This window comes from Peromyscus eremicus, unplaced genomic scaffold (genome assembly GCF_949786415.1).
Source record: "Peromyscus eremicus unplaced genomic scaffold, PerEre_H2_v1 PerEre#2#unplaced_72, whole genome shotgun sequence".
In the NCBI taxonomy this organism is placed as follows: Eukaryota; Metazoa; Chordata; class Mammalia; order Rodentia; family Cricetidae; genus Peromyscus; species Peromyscus eremicus.
The window spans coordinates 766,702-790,096 of record NW_026734313.1 but is presented as its reverse complement, the minus strand read 5'-3'; the positions used below and the strand labels follow the sequence as shown (position 1 = coordinate 790,096).

The window sequence follows — 23,395 nt, the reverse complement described above, 5'->3', positions numbered from 1 at the left end:
CACTGCACAAATGTGGTGCCAGACATACAGGCAGTTATAACACTAAGTCATAAAGTAAAATTACTATATCTTTAAAATGACAAGAATTCAAACTTGTAATTCACAAAATCATGTAAGTAAAGTAAGTGGCCAAAAAAGAATCTATCAGCTTTTGTAAAAATTTTATACAGATCATCAAAGTGATAGAATACAAAATATTTCAAAAAAGTAACCAGTTTTCTGATCACAAATATGAACCTCAATTTATACATATATATATACATAAGCAACCACAAAAGTTCTATGAGGTAACTCCTTCGGCAGATAAACATCTTATGTGAAGTGACTGCATACAGGACTAACTCAAAAAAATCAATAGCTCTCATATATACAAATGATAACTGGGTTGAGAAAGAAATAAAAAAATACCCTTCAAAATAGCCACAAAGAATATAAAATATCTTGGTGTAACACTAACCAAGCAAGTGAAAGACTTATATGACAAGAACATCAAGTGTTTGAAGAAGAATATTGAAGAAGTTATCAGAAGATGGAAGTATCTAACACGCTCATAGATTTGTAAAATTAACATAGTAAAAATGACCATCCTACCAAAAGCAAGGTAAAGATTCAATGCAATCTCCATGAAAATCCAAACACAATCCTTTACAGACCTCGAAAGAACAATACTCAACTGTAGCTTAAGTTTTCCTGCCTGGCCCACAGTCAGGATATATCTCTTTCACCTGCCAGTCCCACAGCCTCTCAGACCCTACCAAGTAAACACAGAGACTTATGTTGCTTTCAAACTGTATGGCCGTGGCAGGCTTCTTGCTAACTGTTCTTATAGCTTAAATTAATCCATTTCCTTTAATCTATACCTTGCCACATGGCTCGTGGCTTACCGGCATCTTCACAAGCTGTTTCTCATCATGGCGGCTGGCAGTGTCTCTCTGACTCAGCCTTCCACTTCCCAGCTTTATTCTCCTCCTTGTCCTGCCTACACTTCCTGCCTAGCCAATGGCCAATCAGTGTTTTATTTATTGACTAATTAGCAACACATTTGCCATACAGAACATCCCACAGCAATTCCCCCCTTTTTTTTTTTTCAAAAAGGAAGGTTTTAACCTTAACAAAGTAAAATTACATATAATTTGGGAATTTGGGCGTAGCTTCTCTTACTACTTCCTGCTGGAGGAGGGGCACTGTATCTTATGGGAAAACAAAGAAAATTTTAGAATTATGGAATAGTCCGTGAGGCTGTATCATCTGAGCCAGTTGCCTTGAAACCATTCCGGATGTTGGATCATCTGGGCCATGGTGTCATCGGAGACCTTTCAGGGGGTCTTGGCTGGTCAAACCTGATGTATCTTAATCTTGAACAAATCCAGAGCCTTTGGCTTTCTGTGGGAACAAAAGCAGAGTCTCTTTTCCAAAGTAACATATCCTTACATTCAAATTTTGAAGTCAAGGTACCTTTAAAATATACATATTGGTTTAACTGAGCAGCCTTTACAATCAAATGTCTTTCTGCAGTTAAAAATCCCAAAGACAACACAATCCAGATTCTCTGTGTAATATCCATTTTTACGTGGCTTATTTTTTATATTAATTTTACTGTCTCTTTAAAGACATTATTTTTTAAAACTATGTATTTGTTTCTATAACTGTATATATCACCTTTTTTGTCTCTTTCAAGCCTATGTATGTTTTACACACATTGTAAACTATTACATCTGAATCTGTCTTATTGTGAATCTCTTGCCTTAAACTGCAGCAGCTGTGGCTGCTGGCTCCACCCACCTCAGCTTCCCAACATGGCTACATTTACCACCAGCTCTGGGAGCTATCGTGGGTCTATGCTTTTATCCAAGCAGCGTGTAGTCCAGAAACCTCTTTTTTTTTGTGCTAGCAAAGTCTAAATCCACCATGCAGCTTAATCTGCCACTTGCAGAGGCCTCATTCCCGCCATACGGCAGGTCGAGCACTCAAGCTAGGAACCCACAAGTAGCTCAAACTAGCAGCTGCCGCTCATTTGAGAGAGACAATTAGGAACTGTTTTTAGCTCCGTTTTAGAATCTCTTTTCTCAGATTGTAGGTGGAAACTCTTGCCACCACGTTGGACGCCATTTGTAGCTTGAGTTTTCCTGCCTGGCCCACAGTCAGGATATATCTCTTTCACCTGCCAGTCCCACAGCCTCTCAGACCCTACCAAGTAAACACAGAGACTTATGTTGCTTTCAAACTGTATGGCCGTGGCAGGCTTCTTGCTAACTGTTCTTATAGCTTAAATTAATCCATTTCCTTTAATCTATACCTTGCCACATGGCTCGTGGCTTACCGGCATCTTCACAAGCTGTTTCTCATCATGGCGGCTGGCAGTGTCTCTCTGACTCAGCCTTCCACTTCCCAGCTTTATTCTCCTCCTTGTCCCGCCTACACTTCCTGCCTAGCCAATGGCCAATCAGTGTTTTATTTATTGACTAATTAGCAACACATTTGCCATACAGAACATCCCACAGCACTCAACTACATATGAAAAACCAAAAAACCCAGATAGCTAAAAGAATCATGTACAAAAGAACTTCCAGAGGTATCACCATCCCAGATTTCAAGCTGTACTAATGAACAATAGTAATAAAGCCCACATGTTATTGACATAAAAAAAAGAAACGTTGATCAATGGAATCAAAGACCCATGCATAAAACAATACACGTATGGACACCTGATTTTTGACAAGGAAGCAAAAATTATACACTGGAAAATAGGAAGTATCTTCAACAAATGGTGCTGATCTAACTGAATGTCTGCATGTAGAAGATTACACATAGATCCATATCCATCACCATGTACAAAACTCAAGTCCATGTGGATCAAAGAACTCAACATAAATCCAGCTACACTGAACCTGATAGAAGAGAAAGTGGGGAACAACCTTGAACAATTGGCACAGGAGACCATTTCCTGAATAGAACACCAATAATGCAGACACTAAGATCAACAACTAATAAATGGGACCCCATGAAACTGAAAAGCTTCTGTGAGGCAAAGGACACTGTCAATAAAACAAAACATCAGCCTTCAGAATGGGAAAGATCATCTCCAACCACACATCACACAGAGGGCTGACTTCCAAAATATAAAAAGAACTCAATTTACACGTACATATGGAAAAATCCCCAGGTACCAAAGTATTACATTTATTCATACTTTTGTGTATCTTTCCTATTTTAATGAGGAAGCAGAAACTGGAGAGAAAATAAGCCATCATCATCTTCCCTCAGCCACACTCAAAATGTGGTGATACACGATCACAGTTAAATCATTTGCCCAGACAAATTCTTTGGAAACTCCTGTCTTTGAATCATGTCTTTGAAAGCTCTTATTTAATCTGCAGCTTACTTCATATATTGTTTTCCAAAGGAACAATCAGTCTCCATCCATCAGTTAAAATTAATCATTCCATATATGGATGTCAAGTTTAATATCATTTTCAACTAAGTGTCAAGCTGTGAAACAGACATTTCCTTGGGATGAAGAAATCATTGACATCATTAGGTAAAAAAGAGACAAAAAAACAACTATCCTAACCATTAATGTTGCCTTCAGAAGAGTTGCAGTAGGGAGAAGAGAATGTTAAGCAGACATCTACAGGTGCAATAATCCCACCTGTCCAGCCGCAGCAAGGATAGAGGTGCTCACAGAGATGAAGACCACCTCCTAAACACTTACTGAAGAAACAAAGCTCTTATTTATTCTCCATTTTAAGATCTTCTCTTCCCTGAGACAGGTACAAGAAAAGGCTTACCTCTCCAATATTTTCCATGGAACATAGTGCATGTGCCTAAATGAACACAGATTACCAGTGCTCATAAAAGGACTGTTTATTAGACTAACATCCCTCAGAGAGTGCATTATCTTGTCATGTGTGGTGTCAATGACAGTGTTTGCATGGAGACTTTGGGATACCTTTAATGAAGGAAAAAAAACCATTGGTCTCAGGGCAAATCACAATTTTTACCTTGTTAATGATAATGTTTTTGACTCTCCTGGATGTTAAGGAATAGCTGTCAGAAGTTAGAAAATGTTTTCCAGGTATCCTTTGGGAGCATCTAAGTTTTCAAATTGTGTTGTCATCAGGGGTGGAGAGGGGCACTTCAGGGAAGATGAATGGATTTGTTTAGTGTATTTCCAAGGGGGCTTATTGTACAGTAGTTTCACACTTTCAAAATCATACTGGCATGAAATCCTTGAGGAAGACCATCAACATGTCATCGGGAGTCTGGTATTTTTCCATCTGTGAACCAAGTATTGGGAAAGAGCCATGAACTTGAGGTAAGCCACAACAGAGATGAGTCACACAGTGGCAGACAGGCCCATGGTGGGGAGTGGGGCTTGAAGAAATACTAAAGAATAAAAACCATCATGGCAATCATGCTTAGAAAAGAGAAAGAAGGAAGGGTAATTCAGAGCAGCATGGCTGCATTCTGTATGAGCCTTGCTAGGGTGTGGGAATATGGGAAGAAAAATTACAATAGTTCAAAAAAAATTACAATAGTTCATCAAAGTGAATTTTTTAAAAAAAGTCTCTACTTCAATACGGCCTCCTGTGATCCCATCTTTTAGGAATGGTTCTTCCTCTTGGGGCATAAGCTCCTGGCAAGGTGAATGGCCCATGTGATGTGAAGGTTGAATCTCCATTTAGGCTGTGTTGGACTCAATGAATTTTTCTTTAATTAACTTCTATGTCACTCTAATGTTTTGTACAATTATCCCTGATCAATATTCCAGGAATTATGAAACATCTAACTAGACCAAAGATAAAGAGTAAAAGACAATGACTTGTGTGGGGGTCCTCTCCCTCTGGGCCTGTTGGCCAACAGATCGAGAGGGGAAAGGGGCAGATGGGGAAACAGAAATCTTTGGTGACCCATGAACAGGAATGCAGATAGCTCTTTAGAAGACAGATTTCACTGAATAAGTTCAATTTTATTCCAGAGTATAAGGAATGTAGCAGGGAGATTAGGGACAAACCCTAGTTTGCATTAAGTGGCACACCCCTATCACAAGGCTTAGTATGTGGCAGTAGGGTCCTACAGCAGAGCTTCTAGTACACGTCTTCTTAGTGGGAATCTGTGCCAAGGACTATGTTAAAGAAGAACCAGGCATTTGGTTTCAGAGGCAGCTTTTGGATTAGGTCAGTGTTCCAGGCTTGGGGACATTCTCCAGATAAAGCTAGGTAGAGAGCAGGAAGTTCTGCTAGAGGGTGGTGGTTCCATTTTGCTCAGCTTGTAGATAAAGGTACTAGGCTCATGGCAGGCTGTGACCTTGACCAGTCAGCCATGACTTCCAACATCTTCCTGGTTTTAGTTATTAATGAAAATGCATCACTCTAAACCTTGGGGAACATGTTTCCTGTGTCAGAAGAATCCAGGGTCTGGTAGTGAACCCTGACCTGATTGTTGGTGATTTTAACAATGGTGGTGATCTGTCACCAGACTCAATAAATAAAGCAGGGGCCAAGAATCCAAATAAAACAGTATAATCAGAGCACTGATAGAGGGTGGGAGCCAAGAAAATGAGCAGGAATCAAACCAGATAATTTGATCAATGGCTGGAATTTTTAGAACAGTTCTAGTGGAGTATTTTGAGGGTGTTGACATTAGTTTTAACAACTGATTTGTTTACCAAGAAGCCACATTCTTCCCAGAATACCAAACAAGTCTCCCCATGTTCAGCAGTTATTATGTCTAGTGTTCTTCTATTATTACCCCGGCAGGACAGTTCATCTGTCTTTGGAGTGACTGGAGGCTCTCAGTTGTAGATATCATTGTCTGATCAAGTCTGTGTCTGAAGTCTCCAGGCAGAGGATGTGTCTGGGCGATGGCAGTTGTTGTAGCCCCAGAAGAACCAAGGGAGATGATAAGTCCTATTCCTACTAGTACAGGAAGAAATATCTCTCCATTTTTCGTTAACACATGTGTTCCTTCCTCCTCCTCAGATAGATATTCCTGTGGAATAACTACAAAAGGGGTACAAAACCCTGTCAGGGGGTGTCTATTCAGGATGTTTTACTGAAAATACATCATACACACCCTAAGGCTTTGCCAGCAATTCTATGTTCCTTCCAATACATTTCATCTCTTTATTCAAGTCTTCTTTTATTGTAATTACTCCCAAACTCCAATAGTGCTGCCCACAGGTTTATGGATTTGGGTCATATGGCATGGGGACACTGCCAGGTCTAATCTCACAAAGAAAAGTGACTCTACATCCCCACCATCCAACCACCCACCACCTTCAACTTGTGTTGGGACATCCCATCTGCCTTACCTGTCCATGCTGGAATTTTAAGCTGGTTGGTCACTGGAGGGCTTTCTGCTGGTAACAACAATGCCTGTGAGTTGACATTTCTGTCAGACACCCCCATAGATAGTGTTGCCTCTATTGCCCCAGTGGTCACATCTTGACAGGCTGTTCAAAATTATAGCAAGCAGGGTCAGGCACTTGGTGAGACAATCCATAAAGACTTCTTCAAACTGATGTTCTTCAGACATCTTGGGGTAGTAACTGGAACAGAGTGAAGTCATGCATCTGGGACATGATCTCCTTCATACATCGATTTTCTTGGAGCCTCCCAGTGACTCTCACTGATTCAGTGGGAGGTCATAGGTCTGTGACCCATTTTTCTATGTTATCACTCCCCTCCAAAGTCCTGCTGCAATCTCTCAGGGTATCCATAGGTTGTCATATGACCGATACATAAATTTCCACTTTAGTGTTTACTTCTAGTTTAGCAAGATCAGAGGCCATGTGAATTACTTTTTGTAGTACCAACCAATCTATGACCTTTACTGTGAGGTTAAAGACTGTGCACTCCCTAGCCAAGTGGAATTTCTTCAGCTATCACAATTCACGACAGTGGAGATCCATAGGGGAAATTTCTTTAAAAGGTGAAAATAGAACTACTGTGTGGTCTGAAAACTGACAGCCTAAGTTATATTCTCAGATTTACATTGTACAAGGAGACTTTGACCACTCAAGTTGTCCTCTGACATTCACACCTATACCATTTCACATGTGCACATGTGTACATACAATAATCCATGTCATATAAAATTTCAAAACCCTGTGTCTAAGGGTCTCAGTGCTGTGACAAGACACCATGACCAAGGATCCCAATTAAAGGAAGTGGCTAACAAGCTAATGAATTCTTTAATTTCTTGTTTTTGAAATAAATTTTTATTCATTTTTATACCAATCACAGATCCCACTCTTCCCTCCTCCCAGCCCTCCAGCCTTCCCTTACCCACCCACCACCCATTCCCTCTTACAAAAAGGTGAGGCCTTCCATGGGGAGTCAGCAGAGCTAGGTCCATTTAGTAGGGGCAGGCCAAAGCCCCTCCCCCTGCCTCAAGGCTGTATTACATCATTCTTCATAGAATGCACTATCAGGAGGACGAGAGAAAAATCAAGGGAAGATGAAGTCCTAATAAACTTCATAGTAAACTAGGGTCTTCATTTTGACTTTCACTGATGAAGTGTAAAAACTCACATGATAAATCCCAGAAACGAAGCTTCCACATCTTTAACTTATATTTATCCCCACAGGAACATTTCCTTAGGGAAAATTAAAGAAGGTTTACCTGGATGTGTGAGAAGCAACCTTTCAATGCACAATACTTTCCCTATCTAACATGGCGGCATTTCAGATAAATACATGGGAAACAAAGACTCAATGACTAGGAGGACACAGATTTATTGTTCAGGTACCTTATATGTGTCCAGGATAAGCACAAATCTCTGTTTCTCAACTTTAAAATTTACATCTGTCCATTGACAACAATATGCCAATACATGAGGTTATGAGCTTTGTTTACCTGAGATAACATTTATATAAACTCTTCACATGACAAGCTAGATATGGGGAACTGCATCTCTGTATCAGAGGTTGTCCAGTATCTTACTCCATAGCTCAGGGATATACCATTAATTATATTGCATTTCTCCTGGATTAACTTTCCCAGTGCTGGGATGCCTGTAGTGAGTCACAATATCCCTTTTGTAAAGACAGACTTTTCAAATCATTATTTACTATAGAGTGTTTATGACTGTTGGTAAAGCTGTTTTTTGTGTTTCGCCTTTCGACTGTGGTTTTCAACAGTTGAAGAGCACAGAGCAAGGATCCTTAGGATCCCTAAAGATCAACAGGAAGGGAGAAATAGTGGGGAAGCCTGCATTCAAAACTTCAGCTATGTGCCTCAACAAGAGACCCCAGTCTGTTAAAACAGTGTGAAAGATGATACAAATAAAATTTAGGAGGTACAGGGCAACAAATGTGACCACCACTATCAGGACGGTTTGGGCTGCTCTGGTCTCAGCATGGCCTCTGTGGTTCTGAGTGGGAGTGAGGATGTGCTGTGTTCTCTGGTGATGTCTATGGAGGAGAAGCACCATGGAGACACTGGACCAGACCATGATGCTGATGAATGTGGCATCATGGGCCAAATGCAAGAAGCCAATGCCTACAGTGAATCCAGATTTGGAACAAGAAACATGCTTTGATTGTTAGTGTCATTGCCTGTGTTCTGTGGACCAGTGACTTTGATTGGAATGTAGACATTATTTAAGACACTGAAAAACCAACAACTGTAACAAGAATAACTCAGGACATCCGGGGTTCTTCCTCGAGGCATCAGCCTACCCCAGTGACCAGGAACAAGAGTGACAAACTGATGGATGCTCAGGGCACAGGTGGAGCACATGTTTGTGCTTCGAGCCACCAGGCAAATGAAGAACACAATTTTGCATCGCAGGTTACTTGGAGGACTCCTGGGAACAAAAACCTTAATGTTGCTTGGAAATGCAGTGACAAGGAGAAGGAAGGCATTGGTCACAGCCAAGTTGGTGACAATGACCTGTGTGGGCCTCAGTCGAGAGCCTGTACAGATGGGAGAGAAATTATGGACAAACAGAAGAATGTTGGCCACAGTCCCAATCCCAACTTGGAAAAGCACAAACATCTGGAGAGTCAATTCCTCAGTGGTTTTTAGAGCTTTACTCTGAGAGGACATGGAGAGGACTTCTGTGCAGACTGGAGTGATGACCAGCAGGAACACTGCTGCCTTCAAAACACTTCTCAATAGTCTGAGCATAATGAATGATTTGAATCTTTACTTCTATGAAGGAAGACACTATGGTATCACAGTACAGGAGCTTGTCCTGGAGAACAATGCACACACAACTCAGACTATTATTTTGCACTTCATGTACTTTCCCTCACCTTATGATGGAAAGGTATTAGTGATACAGCTGTATCTCTCTTGGTCATCATGACACCCATGATAACCCAGTATGGCTTATGAACATATGAATAGTGAACATAGGAACACAGTTTTCCATCCTTTCAATGCAGCAACTTCCCTCCTAGCACAATGATTTCTTCATCCCAAGGGAATGTCTGTTTTACATCTTAGCAATTATCTGAAAATGACATTTAATGTGACAATTATATATAGAATGGCTGATTTTTAGCTGATGGATGGAGACTGACTGTTCCTCTGGAAAACAATGTATGAAGTAAATTGCAGACTAAACAAGAGATTTCAAAGACATGTTTCAAGTACATGAGTTTCAAAAGAATCTGTCTGTGCAAATGGTTTAACTGTGATGATGTATCAACATATTTTGAGTGTGGCTAAGGGAAGGTGGAGCTAACTCACCAGCATCACCACATCTCCAGCTTCTGCTCCTTATAAAAATAGTTCCAATACAGAATTTGATGAATAAATGAAAAGCTTTGGTCCCTGGGGACCAAATGGGTTAGTAAGTACAGATTGGAGGTTGGAGAGATGTGTTTCAGAAGACTCATGTTCACATCCGGCACCCACATGGTGGTTGACATCCATCTGTAACTTCAGTTCCCCAAGTTCAATGCCCTCTCATGGCTTTTGTGGCACTGTACAAATGTGGCGCCAGACATACAGGCAGTTAAAACACTAGATGTATAAAATAAAATTACCTTTTTTTAACAGAATAAGAATATAAATTTATAATTCTTAAAATAATGTAAGTAAAGTAAGTAGCAAATAAAGAACCAATCAGCTTTTGAGAAAATTTTATAGAGATCATCAAAGTGATAAAATACAAAATATTTTTAAAAAGTAACCAGTTTTCTGATCACAAATATGAACCTCCATTTATATATATATATATATATATATATATATATATATATATATATATATATATATCCTTATATACAGAAGCAGCCCTAAAATTTCTATCACAGAACTCCTTCAGCACATAAACACCTTTAGTGAAATGACTGGATATGAGATAAACTCAAATAAATCAGAAACCCTCCTATATGAAAATGATAAACATACTAAGAAAGAAATCAAGGAAACAATACACTTAACAATACCCACAAATAATAAAAAATGTTGGTGTAACTCTAACCAAACAAGTGAAAGACCTATATGACAAGAACTTCAAGTTTTTTGAAGAAAGAAATTGGAGAAGATATCAGAAGATAGAAAGATCTCACGTGCTCATGGATTGGTAAGATTAACATAGTAAGAAGGGCCATCATACCAAAAGCTATCTACAGATTCAATGGAATCTCCATTAAAATTCCTATACAATTCCTCACAGATCTCAAGTGAACAATACTTGACTACTTATGGAAAACTAAAAAACCCAGGAAAGCTAGAACAATAGTGTAAAATAAAAGAACTTCATGAGGTATCATCGTGCCTGATTTCAAGCTCTGCTACAAGAATATAGCAATAAAAATCACATGATATTGACATAAAAATAAAAAGTTCAATCAATGAAATCAAAGACTCATCATGTAAATACATGCACCTATGGACACCTGATTTTTGATAAAGAAGCCAAAATTATACTATGGGGAAAAAAAGCATGTTCAACAAATGGTGCTCATGAGTGTATGAAAAAGATTACAAATAGATCCATATCTACACAAAAATCAAGTTCAAGTAAGTCAAAGATGTGTTTTTTTAATTTAAAAATTTTTTTTATTCATTTTACATTCTGACCACAAATACCCCTCTTATCTCTCTTCCTGCTCCCTCCAGGGATACCCCACAACCCACCCTCCATCCACTCACCCAAAAGCCTGGTACATTCAGTTGAGGCAGGACAAAGGCCCTCCCCCACTGCATCAAGGCTGAGCAAGGCATCCCACCATAGGTAATGGGCTCCAGATAGCTAGGTCATGCACCAGGAATAGTGGATCAAAGATCTTAACAAAAATCAAGTTACACTGAATCTGATAGAAAAGAAACTATGGAATAGCCTTGAACACATTGGCACAGGAAACTAATTCCTGAATATAGCATCAATAAATCAGACCAAGATCTACAATTAATAAATGGAACCTCACGAAACTGAAAAGCTTCTGTAAGGCAAAGGACACTGTCAATAGAGAAAAACAGCAGCCTACAGAATGGAAAAAGTTCTTCACCAACCCCAAATCTGACAGTGGGCTGATTTATAAAATATAAAAAACTCTATTTCCACATATATATGGAAAAATCCCCAGGGACCAAAGCATTTCATTTATTCATAATTTTCTGTATATTAACTTTTGGTAGGAAGCAGAAGCTAGAGAAGCTGGAGATGCTGGTGGGTCAGCTCCAGCTTCCCTTAGCCACACTCAAAATATGCTGATACACCATCACAGTTAAACCATTTGCACAGATTCTTTTGAAACTCATGTGCTTGAAACATGTCTTTGAAAGCTCTTGTTTAGTCTGCAACTTACTTCATACATTGTTTTCCAGAGGAACAGTCAATCTCCATCCGTCAGCTAAAAATCAGCCATCCTATATATAATTGTCACATTAAATGTCATTTTCAGATAATTGCTAAGATGTGAAATAGACATTTTCTTGGGATGAAGAAATCTTTGACATCACTAGGTAAAGAAGAGACAAAAAAGCAACTCTCCTAACCATTAATGTTGACTTCAGAAGAGCTGCAGTATGGAGAAGAGAATGTTAAGCAGACATCTACAATTACAAGAAACCCACCTGTCCAGCCCCAGCAATTTTGGAGATGGTTGCATAGATGAAAAACAGCTCCTAAGTCTTTACTGAAGAAACACAGCTCTGACTTCTTCTCTATTTGAAGGTCTTCTCTTCCCTGAGACAGATCCAAGGAAATGCTTAAATCTCCAATAACTCGGTGGAGCATTGTGCAGATGACTGAATGAACGCAGATTACCAGTGCTCATAAAAAGGACTGTTTATCTAGAAGAACATCCCTCAGAGAGTGTATTACTTTGTTATCTGTGATGTCAGTGACAGTGTTTGCATGGAGACTTTGGGATACCTCCAATGAAGGAAAAAAAACATTGGTCCTCAAGGAAAATCACAATTATTACCTTCTCCTTGTTAATGGTAGTGATAATGTTTACAACTTTGTTGGATGCTAAGGAATAGCTGCCAGAAGTTAGAAAAAGTTTCCCATGTTTCCTTTGGGAGCATCTAAGTTTTAAATTTGTGTTGTCATCAGGTGTGGAGAGGTGCACTCCAGTGTAGATCAAGGGATTTGTTGAATGTATTTCCAAGGGGGTTCATTGTACAGTACTGTTTCACACTTGCAAAATCATGCTGACATGAAGTCCTTCAGGAAGACCGTGAACATGTCATCAGGAGTCTGGTATTTTCCCATCTGTGGCCCAAAAAGTGTAGGGAAAGAGCCATGAACTTGAGGTAAGCCAGAACACAGATGAGTCACACATTGGCAGAAAGCCCCATTTAGGGAGTGTGGCTTTAGGAAATACTAAAGAATAAAAACCATTGGGGCAATCATGCTTAGATCAGAGAAAGAAAGAAGGATAATTCAGAGCAGCATGGCTATGCTCTGTAACAGTTGTCCTAGGGTGTGGGAATATGGTAAGGAAAAGTACAATATTTCATCAAAGTGAAATTTTTTCCAAACCTCTTTTTCAGCATGGATTAAAGTCAGCTAATCTTTCTAGAGGTGTTCCTTCCCTTTTGGTGCATAATACCTAGGCCAGGTTATTGGCCTATATAACAGGACTGTTTAGTCTCCAATATATGGGCATAGATTTTATTGTCTTAGATAGAAGTAGGTTTGCAGGAAATCTGGGACAGTACAAAAAGACCAGATACAAAAATAATAGGAGTAGAGGAAGGGGAAGAAATAAAGGTCAAAGGCACAGAAAATATTTTCAATAGTATCATAGAAGAAAATGTCCCAAACCTAAAGAAGGACATGCATATCAAGGTACAGGGAGCATATAGAAACCAAATGGACTAGACCAAAAAAGTGAGTCCCCTTGGTACATGATCATCAAAACACTGAATGCTCAGAACAAAGAAAGAATGTTAAAACCTGCTAAGTAAAAAGATCAAGTTGGGGATGGGTTTTTAAAAACAGACCAAGTAATATATAAGGGAGACTTATCAGATTTACCCCTTTCTTCTCAGTGAAGACTTAAAAGCCAGAAGGGCCTGGACAAATATGCTAAGACAATTGTGAATTTATGCGATGACTGTCTGTCATTTTTGTTTATTTTTTCTATCCTCAGTTCTTGTATTGTTCCCCTTGGGGTAGGGAGAGATGTGAGACTGTATGTACACCATTATCACCAGAATTTTAGGTGATCTCTTTATGCCACCACAGTATAAAAAGGCAATTGGGATTTTATTTCTGTGGTTCTTAATTTCATTAATAAAAGCCTTTAAGAAGCCATCAAATGGAAGCTGAAAGATGATTTTTTTTAGAGTTCAAAAGAAAAACATACCAGAACAGGCACTCTATAAATCTCAAAAGTTTTGAAAGGAGGGCAATGGAAAAGAGCCATGACCTTGAGTTAAGCCAGCATGGGATTGTTCACACAGTGGCAGACAGCCCCATGGTGGGGTGTGGGCCTTTAGTGATAGGCTAAAAAATGCCAAGCAGTGGGGTAAACGTGCTTAGAGCAGAGATAGAATAATTCAAAGCACCATGGTGTGCTCAGCAAGAGCCTTGCTAGAGGGAGGGAATCTGGGTAGGAAAAGTAGAGTATTTCAGCACAGGGATAATTTCTCTGACCCTCTCTTTAGCATGCCTTAAAGTGAGCCCACCTTCCTAGGGGTGGTCCTTCCTCTTGGGGGCACAATCTCCTGACAAGTTGATTGACCCATGTGACCTAAATGTTGAATCTCCAGTCAGGCCAGACATTTCACTGACTTGTTTACAAGGAGTTTTCCTTTAATTAACTTCTATGTCGCTCTAATATTTTCCCACTGAGGAAGTAAACATTAAGTCATTTAGAAACCTATCCTAGGTTAGTAATCCCAATCATTTTTGGCATCTATGACATCTGGAGAGGAGAATGTTTCCAGGTGGCCCAAGGACATTCCTGGCTTTTAGCCCAGATATGAAATGTTGATTTTTCTTTAGTGTCTTGCCACTGAAAATGGCATAACCAGTAGTTCCGCCAGGAGTGCCGCCGAGAGAAGGTCGTGCGGCCACTTCCACGCTACTCGGGGTGAGCGCTTTGAGCTAGCCGAGTATGCGGGCCAGCCATCATGTCACTTTATGGGCGGTATGGAGGAGAAACCAAGCAATATGTCGGTAACCTGGGAACTGGTGCTGGCAAAGGAGAGTTAGAAAGGGCATTCAGTTGCTATGGTCCCTTAAGAACTCTATGGATTGCCAGAAATCTTCCAGGATTTGTCTTTGTGGAATTTGAAGATCCTAGAGATACAGAAGATGCAGTTCGAGGATTGGATGGGAAGTGATTTGTGGTTCTCGAGTGAGGGTTGAATTATTGACAGGCATGCCTCGGAGATCTCATTTTGAAAAGCCACCTGCCCGACATCCCTTTGATCCTAATGATAGATGCTATGAGTGTGGTGAAAATGGACATTATGCTTAGGACTGTCATCGCTACAGCCATTGAAGAAGAAGCAGGTCAAGATCTAGATCACATTCTCGATCCAGGGGAAGGCAATACTCTCGCTCATGCAGCAGGAGCCGGGGAAGGAGGTCAGGATCAGCATCTCCTCGAAGATCAAGGTCTGTGTCTCTTCATAGATCAAGATCATCTTCACTCAGAAGATCTAGGTCTGGTTCCATAAAAGGATTGAGATATTTCCAATCCTGTTCAAGATCGAAATCAAGATCCAGGTCTACTTCATGACCAAGAAGCAGCTGATCAAAATCCAGATCTCCATCTCCTAAGAGAAGTCATTTCCCATCAGGAAGTCCACAAAGAAGTACAAGTCCTGAAAGAATCGACTGAAGTTCTCAAGTTCACCCTTTAGGGAAAAGCTATTTTGTTTACATTATTATAAGGGATTTGTTATGTCTGTAAAATGTAACCTGGGCAGGATCATCAACCATCTAATCCAAATGGATCTGGATTATTGCTCTGTATAATTCACAGCAGGTAAATATTGTTTTTGTTGAATGTATTAACATCTTATGGCCTGAAAATGTGGGTTTTTATTTGGCACATTTGAATAAAATGTTTCTAACTAGATTTTTGATTTGTGTTCAATATTAATACTTTTCAATTTGGCAACATCAGGTGTCAAGACAATTGTTATGATGTGTCTCGACCTATACTCAAAGTTTAATGATGTTGGTTAAGTGCTAAACATCATTAACTGTTCTATACATGACACTGGCCAGGATCTTAAAGGACTTTGAATATTCCATTTTACCCTTATACCTTTGAGTTAAATGATCTTGATTCCTGTTAATAGTATGAATGCATCATGGTAGATCCCTAACTGAGAATTGGTGTTAACTAGAAGTCAAACTAACAATCTCAAAATGTCAAGCTAGAGGGACCATGATTTAGCCAATAAGTGGGTGCATGACAGGAATTTATCATAAATGTCAAATAGAAAGAAACTGATCTCTAGAGGCTGAGATTTTAGTAGCTGTGTGTTTTCAGACTGTTAAGTTGAGGTGATTTCTGCTCAATGTACTTTTTTCTCTCTTTCAAACAGCCCATTTTATACCAAAATGCATGTTTGAAGAATTGTCTGAATTTGCAACAAAACCCTGTAAACCAGCTTTGCAAAATTATTAAGCCCCAATACTCTCTGTCCCTTTGAATGGATTGCCTTATCCTGTGCAAAAACCTGGTAATATCTGAGCTAGATTTTGCAGTTCCTGACAACAAACATTGTTCTACTTTGCCAAGATGGTAAAAAGAGATGTTAAGAAAAAAAGTTAATGAAACGAAGCAGTTCTGTAAACCTTACATCCGTAGCAGCATTTCATGTAGCTTTTGTTTTTTGTTTTGTTTTAATAGTATCTGGTAGACCTTAGAATGGTATAGCCAGTAGATGCTTACTCAAACTTTTAAGTATACTAAACCCAAGGGCAGTAACAGAACAGTCGTTTTGAGTGTTTTTGAACAAACTTTTTACTATTTTTCTTAGCCTTGGTGTAAGAACAAGTAGCACAGGATCCTGTACTTGTCTGTTTTAGGCTTCTCCAACAAAGTTGTCTGATGGGGTTGCGACTTGAATACTGGTCTGCCTCAAATTGATTTGACTGAGTGGTCACTAGTGTGTCGGAAGTCCTTTGGGTTCTTTGTTGTTAGAATTCGGTGGGTTGAATACATGGTTGGTATGAAGCTATATGTATAACGGGGAGACTTATCTGTTGCACTTGGTTAGCTTTAATTCTGTATTCAATGAAAATTAAGTTTGTTCAATAAATCTACAGAGATTGAAAAAAAAGAAAATGGCATAACCATCATGGGCTCTCCCATCCTCATATTTTCCCTCTGGAGAGGATATTTCATGTTTCTATGAAGCTGTATGAGCTGTGGTAGAAATGTCATTGGAAGCAGAGTGTATCTGTCTTCTTAAAACTGATGGAGAACATTTGGTAAGAGAGTTGGGGAACCCCTAAAGATGGACATGTTGAATAAATTACAGAAGGACATCAGTAGTTGCTTGTGCCACAGGTGTCAGGAGGAAGGACGTCCCTGACTGGAGATGGAAAGAGATATGAGGAGAGATAAAGTCAGGACCTTGACACATCCTAGGCAGGGAGGGAGGAGAAGTAAACGCAGAAGACACTTTGAAGTGTTTTAGTCAAAGTCTTCTAATCTGGTGATGGGATCACTAGAGCATCCATCCATTCGGCTCTTAAATAATTTTCATTTGAACCCTATGGCTGAATATTTAGCTGAGAGGTTCTATGAACTCTCAACATCTGAGAATTCCCCAATTTCCTCATCATTCAAGAAAATTCATTGTATGTACATTTTGGTTTGAATGAGAATGTCTGCCAAAGACTCATCTCCTTGAAAGTTTGGTCCACAGTAGGTGGAATTGTTAGGGAATGTATACGAGGTCCCGACATGTTGGTGGAGCTGTGTCATTTGAGGTAGGCTTTATGGTTGCAAATACTTCTGCCATTCCAAATGTGAATCACTTTGACATTTTGGTGTGGATCAAGATGTGAGTTCTCAGCTGCTCCTTTACTCTGCCATCACAAACTCCAATCCTCTAAGACCATGAGCCAAATTAACTCTTTCTTTATCAATAGCATTGGTCATGGCATTTTTATCACAGCAACAGAAAAATAATGCAAATGATATAGAAATGGCTATGTAGCCTAGAGAGGAAGCAGAACCATATAATGCTTTAGTGGGAATTCAGAAGATCTTTTTCTTCAGTTCCCACTTGCTGCTACTCAGACCACACAAAAAGAATGTGTGGCATATTGAGAATTCTATGAATGTATCATATCATTCTTAAATATTCTTTCAGGTATTGCACAGTAGATTCATTTTTGAGGCCTCACTGTATAGTCCTGGCTAGCCTGGAATTTACTATATGGACCCAGCTTGATTCTCCCTCACATAGAAGGCCTGCCTCCGCCTTCTGAATGCTGTGATTAAATGCCTTCACCACTGCACCCATCTGTTCCATAGTCAGTTTAACTACAATGTCAGTCTTGGTCAGATCACAGTAAATAGGTAATAAGCTTCCCATTAATTCAAACTAAAATATTAAAAAGGGTAAAGTCTAACAAAAATACAATCAGGAAAAAGACAGACTAATTAGGAAGGACAATTAAGTCAAATAGAAAACTAGAAGCACAGTTTTTATTTTAATGCTGAAAACTAAACTTTCTCATAAAAAGTCTAAGAAAAGAAACTTCTATACCTTTATTAGTATTCACACCTGCATTAGAAATTTCTTTAGTCAAAGTCTAAGTTTTTTTAGATCCTTGTGGGAAAACACATAGTTGCATTTTCTGGTTAATGGATGTTGTGGGAGGGCCCAGTTGAGTGTGGTACCATCCCTTGCATCAAGGGTGCTGTAAGAAAGCAGGCTGCACAGTTGATGGAGAGCAGGTCAGAGACATCCACTTGCCTCTGCCTCTTGAGTACTGAAACTGATACAGGTTGAGACCACCACATCCGATCCACTACATGTAGTTTTCAGCTCAGTAGGAACCAATGAAATAAAAGGTTCTATGATATAAAATGCAAATGTCAATATGTTCTGGTTAAACTCTAAAGACTTTTAGGAAGCAGCAATCCTAATTTTTGATGTTCCATCCAGAAGTCTTGGTCAAGTGCAGAGGGATGCATAAATTCTATAAAAAAGCCCACAGTGACAAGAATTCCACCTGCTCAGTCACAGTAAGATGGAGAGTCTCCAAAGGGATGAAGGCTTTCCCCTGAACTCAGTCACTGCAGAAACACAGCTCTGACCCACCCTGTCAAGGAAGGCCCCTGTGTCTATTTTCCTGAGACAGAATTCAACAAAGTATCACCTTTCACATAGTATCTACAGAGCTCTGTGCAGGAAGTTTTCAATACAGGTGAGTCCAGGATGCCAGTGTTCATAAAGGGCAGGTATCTGGCCCTGATATCCCTCAGAAAGACCATCACAATGTCACCGTTTAGTGGCAGCATCTTCATGGTTAGAGTTTGGGTTGCCTCCAAGAAGGAACAGGTTTTATCCCCATAGCAATCACTACAAACAACTTCTGGTGGTTACTAAGGAACACATGTGCAGAAGTTAGAAAAGGTTTGCATGTTTCATTTTTGATACTCTATGTTTGGAATTTATGTTGATATTAGTTATGGAAATGTGTCCTTGGGGGTATATCAAGGGATGTATTTATGGTATTACCTGTGGGATGGTGTACATTGCACAGTACTGTTTCAATCAACAAAACCATGCTGAGGACAAGTCCTTTCATAAGGACCATCATTGTGTGAGCTTGAGTCTGGTATATGCTATGCAGGTCCTACATTCTTCTACATGTGGCCTGGGACTGTTTACTCTGTCAGTGTAGACCCATAGAAGCACGTTTCCTCCAGCAGATTCTGTGAGTTATATCAGTGTTCACTCTCTGTACATGGATCCCAGGCTTGTTTTCTGAGATACCCATGTATCCTCTAACACTCCAGAGGCCTAATATATTGCCACTGTACAGAGAATCTGCTGTATAAGTAAGTAATCCTGGGAAAACTGGAAAGGATATGCATTAGGCAATCATAACAAATATAGAGAACCAGGTATGGGTGTGTGTCTGCAATTGTAGCATGTGAAAAGCAAGGGAAATAGGAATCACATCCTAAGGCTTGCCTTTCCTTTATAATTTCAAATTCAATTCCAGTGATATTGGACATGGCTCCTGACCTCCTTGGCCATATCTAGATTCTGGATATAACTCAGGGACTATCACCTGATTCAGCGTGAAGTCAGAGAACCGTATTACATTACTCACCTTCACAGTTCTGCTGGGACCCTTGGGGACACCAGCCAGACACTGTGAGGTCACAGGTCCATGACTCCCCTCTTCACAACTGGCCTCCCAAGTCTGAATAGAATGGATCTCATATTCTTAGATCAGAAGCAGTACTAAAGGTTGATTCTAGCACTATGCAATCTGCTTACACTTTCATGATTCTGGAGCTGTGCCCTTAGCAGCAAATCTGGGGTCACTTTAGATACCACATCCAGGAATCAGTCTAAGTCTGTGGGAATTTTTCAAGCAGCTGAAAATATATCTACCACATGACCCAGCTACATCATTCTTGGGCATAGGCCCAAAACCCTATATCCTATTACAGAGACATTTACACCCATGCTTATCCGCACTCTGTTCACAATATCAAGGAAGTGGAACCAGCCTAGATGTCATTCAACTGATGAGCAGATAGTGGAAATGTGGTGCATTCACACAAAGGAATCATAGTCACTCAAAAAAAGAACATGGAATTATGATACTTTCAGGGAAATGAACGAAACTAGAGAAAATTATGTTAAGTTAGGTAAGCAAAGCTCAGGATAAATGGAGCTTCCTTGCTTTCATATGCATATCCTAGCTCCTAATTTTTACATGAGTTTATTTATGTGTGGGTGAGTATGCCTTACTGCCAAGAAATTAGAAAGGAGCCTGGCCAAGGTAGGGAATGGGAGAGTAAAAGGAAAATGGTGGGAATGATAATAAAAAGTGTAACAGTGTGATATTAAAGTGCAAAGGGGGAATCACTGGGAGGAGAAAGTGAAGCAGGGATGAAGGGCAGGGAGGTGGAGAGATGATAGATGTGGGGAGGGTCAACCAAGACTGTTTGAAAATGCCATAAGGAAGTGGCTGCTTTGCACACTAACTTCAAAAGCCAAGAGTTGAACAAACTTGTCAGAATCACTATTCATCATGCAAACACAGTTTTCAGAATGAGAACCATCTAACTCCAACCAGAATGGCCCTTAGCAAAAGAATCGAGAAGAATACCACAGAGCACAGGCTGCTCTTGCAGTGGACCTGGGTTTGACTCCCAGTACCTATGTTAGGGAGCTGGCTCTGAAAGAACTGTCGCCCTCCTCTGGCCACAGTGGACACTACACTCACATGTACACATAAAATATATTAATAGTAGTCATTGGATCAGATGTATAGAATACACACAGGTGTATTAACAGATCATGCTGATGGAGAAACAGTGTTTGTAAAGCAGTATATTGTAGGAGCAGGAGAATAGAAAATTCAGTGTAGAAGAGAGATACAGAAGAGGCACAGTCCATGGGAGGATGTTTGGCATCAAGGTGGAGGTGCTAGAAAACTGATAAGTGGATTTCTGAGAGGGCTCCATGGGTTGAGGCACTTGCTATGGATGATCTGAGTTCAATCCCTGGGACCCACATAGTGGACAGAGAAAACTGACTCCTGAAAGATGTCCTCTGACCTCCACACATGGGCCATGCTGTGTGTGCACATGCACACACACAGACAGACACAGACGACACAGACACACACACAGACACACACAGACACACAGACACACACACACACACACACACACACACACACACACACAGCAAATAAAATGTAATAAGAAAAGCTTAAACATACTTTTATAAAGTTTTTTTTATTGTTTTTATTTCATATGTGTTTACATGCAGTGTCCTGAGAGGCCAGAAGAGGGCATCAGAAGCCCTGAGACTGAAGTTACAGATGATTGTGAGCCTCTATGAGGGTGCTGGGAATCAAACCAGGGTATTGTGCAAGACCTGCAAGTGCTCTTAACCACTGAGGCATCTCTCCAGTCCCAAAAGACAGTTTAGAGACAGAGAAGCTGGGCAATATATACGCAGATGTAACTGATACTGGTAAGTCAATCAATGAGACCAAATCAACACATCATATAATGGAGGTTTAAAATCTAATTATGAGTAACCATATTAATTTGTGGAAGAAAATAGAGAAGAGTAACTAAATTTCAGAGTAGGAAAGATCAACATAAATGATAAGATTATTTCAATATATCACATTACGTTTTAAAACAATTCTACCCACTAGATACCATAGGCAATATATAGAAAAACACAATTTTTGCAAAGATTTAGGTACCACATATTAGGCAAATAATTTTTATTTATATATACACCACACATATACAGTCAAGCTCATAAATGTTTTTCTATATCTATAAATTATATATAATTATTTTATGTTTTATAAATTAAATTTAAGTATACTCAATTTAAATATACTTAAATTTATTTTGTCTTTTACTGAATCAAATATTATGTATGTTTATTCATATATTATGTATATACTTTATGTACATTTATTTATATATTTATGTATATACTGATGTACAGTCAAGTTAAATCTCCATATTTAGGAGGCAGAAACACATGCTAACTTCCCCATTATCATAACCACCATCATCTTTTCCATTCCTGACATCATCATCACCTTCTCCATCTCCATCCTCATCGTCAACACCATAAAGTTCATTAAAATATCCATTTCCCACAGGAGGAAGTTCAGCTATTGCAGGTAGCCACAGAGATCACCTCCAGTTAGGACCCAAGAAGTGAACCACCCTTCATCTCTTCGGAATACCCCAGCACCCATCAGACACTTTAATTCATTACTAACTATTACTATTTATTTATAAAAATTGTGTGGGTGGGTGTGCTTATGCCGTGTCACATATGTGGAGGTCAGAGGACAGCATGGAACTTGGTTCTCTGTCCACTTTTATGACAGGTCTGGAGATTCAACTCAACCTGTGAGTTTTGCACAGTGGATGCTCAACTTACTGAAATGCCTCCCCAGACCTTAAGATATGAATGAAGGAAAGAAAAGAAAGAAGGGAGGGAGTCAGGGAGGGAAGGGTTAAATAGAAGGAGGGGAAACTGTCATCATAATATATTGTATGAGAACAGAGTCTATTTTCAATAAAAGGAAACAAATGAAAAATTATTTTTTTTATTTTTAATGTATGAATGTTTGCTTGAATAGGTGTATGTGCACCACACACATGCCTGGTACCATGAGTGGTCAGAAGAGGGCATTGAATCCCCTGGAACCTGAACCACAGACGTCTGTGAGCCACATGTAGGTACCGTGAACCAAACCCAGGTCTTTTGTGAGAGTAACAAGAACTCTTAACTGCTCAGTCATCTCTCCAAGGCTGGTATTAATAACCACTGGGTAATATTTAGACAGAGCTGGAAAATAAAGCCTATAGAGCCTAATCCATTTATTTTTTAATTTTATAATTAATTTAATTTTGCATATCCCCTGTCCTCCCTCCTCCCACACTCCCTCTCTGCCCTCCCACCAATCCACTCCCCATTCCCAACTCCTCCAGGGCAAGGACTCCCCTAGGGATTCAGTTCAGCCTGGTAGATTCAGTTGAGGCAGGTACAGTCCCCTCCTCCCTTCACCTAGGCTGAGCAAAGTGTCCAGCATTGGCCCTAGTCCAAAAAGCCAGCTCATGCACTAAGGACAGGACCCAGTCCTACTGCCTGGGGTCCTCCTAAATAGTTCAAGCTAATCGACTGTCTCACTTATCCAGAGGGCCTGATCCATTTCCATGGGGGCTCCTCAGCTATTGGTTCACAGTTCATGTGTTTCCACTAG

The 23,395-nt window shown here is 39.8% G+C and overlaps 2 pseudogenes; one reads left to right on the top strand and one right to left on the bottom strand.

The window, feature by feature from the left end:
* Nucleotides 1-8,137: 8,137 nt before the first annotated feature.
* Nucleotides 8,138-9,093, bottom strand: LOC131901358 (vomeronasal type-1 receptor 4-like; annotated as a pseudogene).
* Nucleotides 9,094-14,550: 5,457 nt separating this feature from the next.
* Nucleotides 14,551-15,179, top strand: LOC131901383 (serine/arginine-rich splicing factor 7-like; annotated as a pseudogene).
* The last annotated feature ends 8,216 nt before the right edge of the window (nt 15,180-23,395 follow it).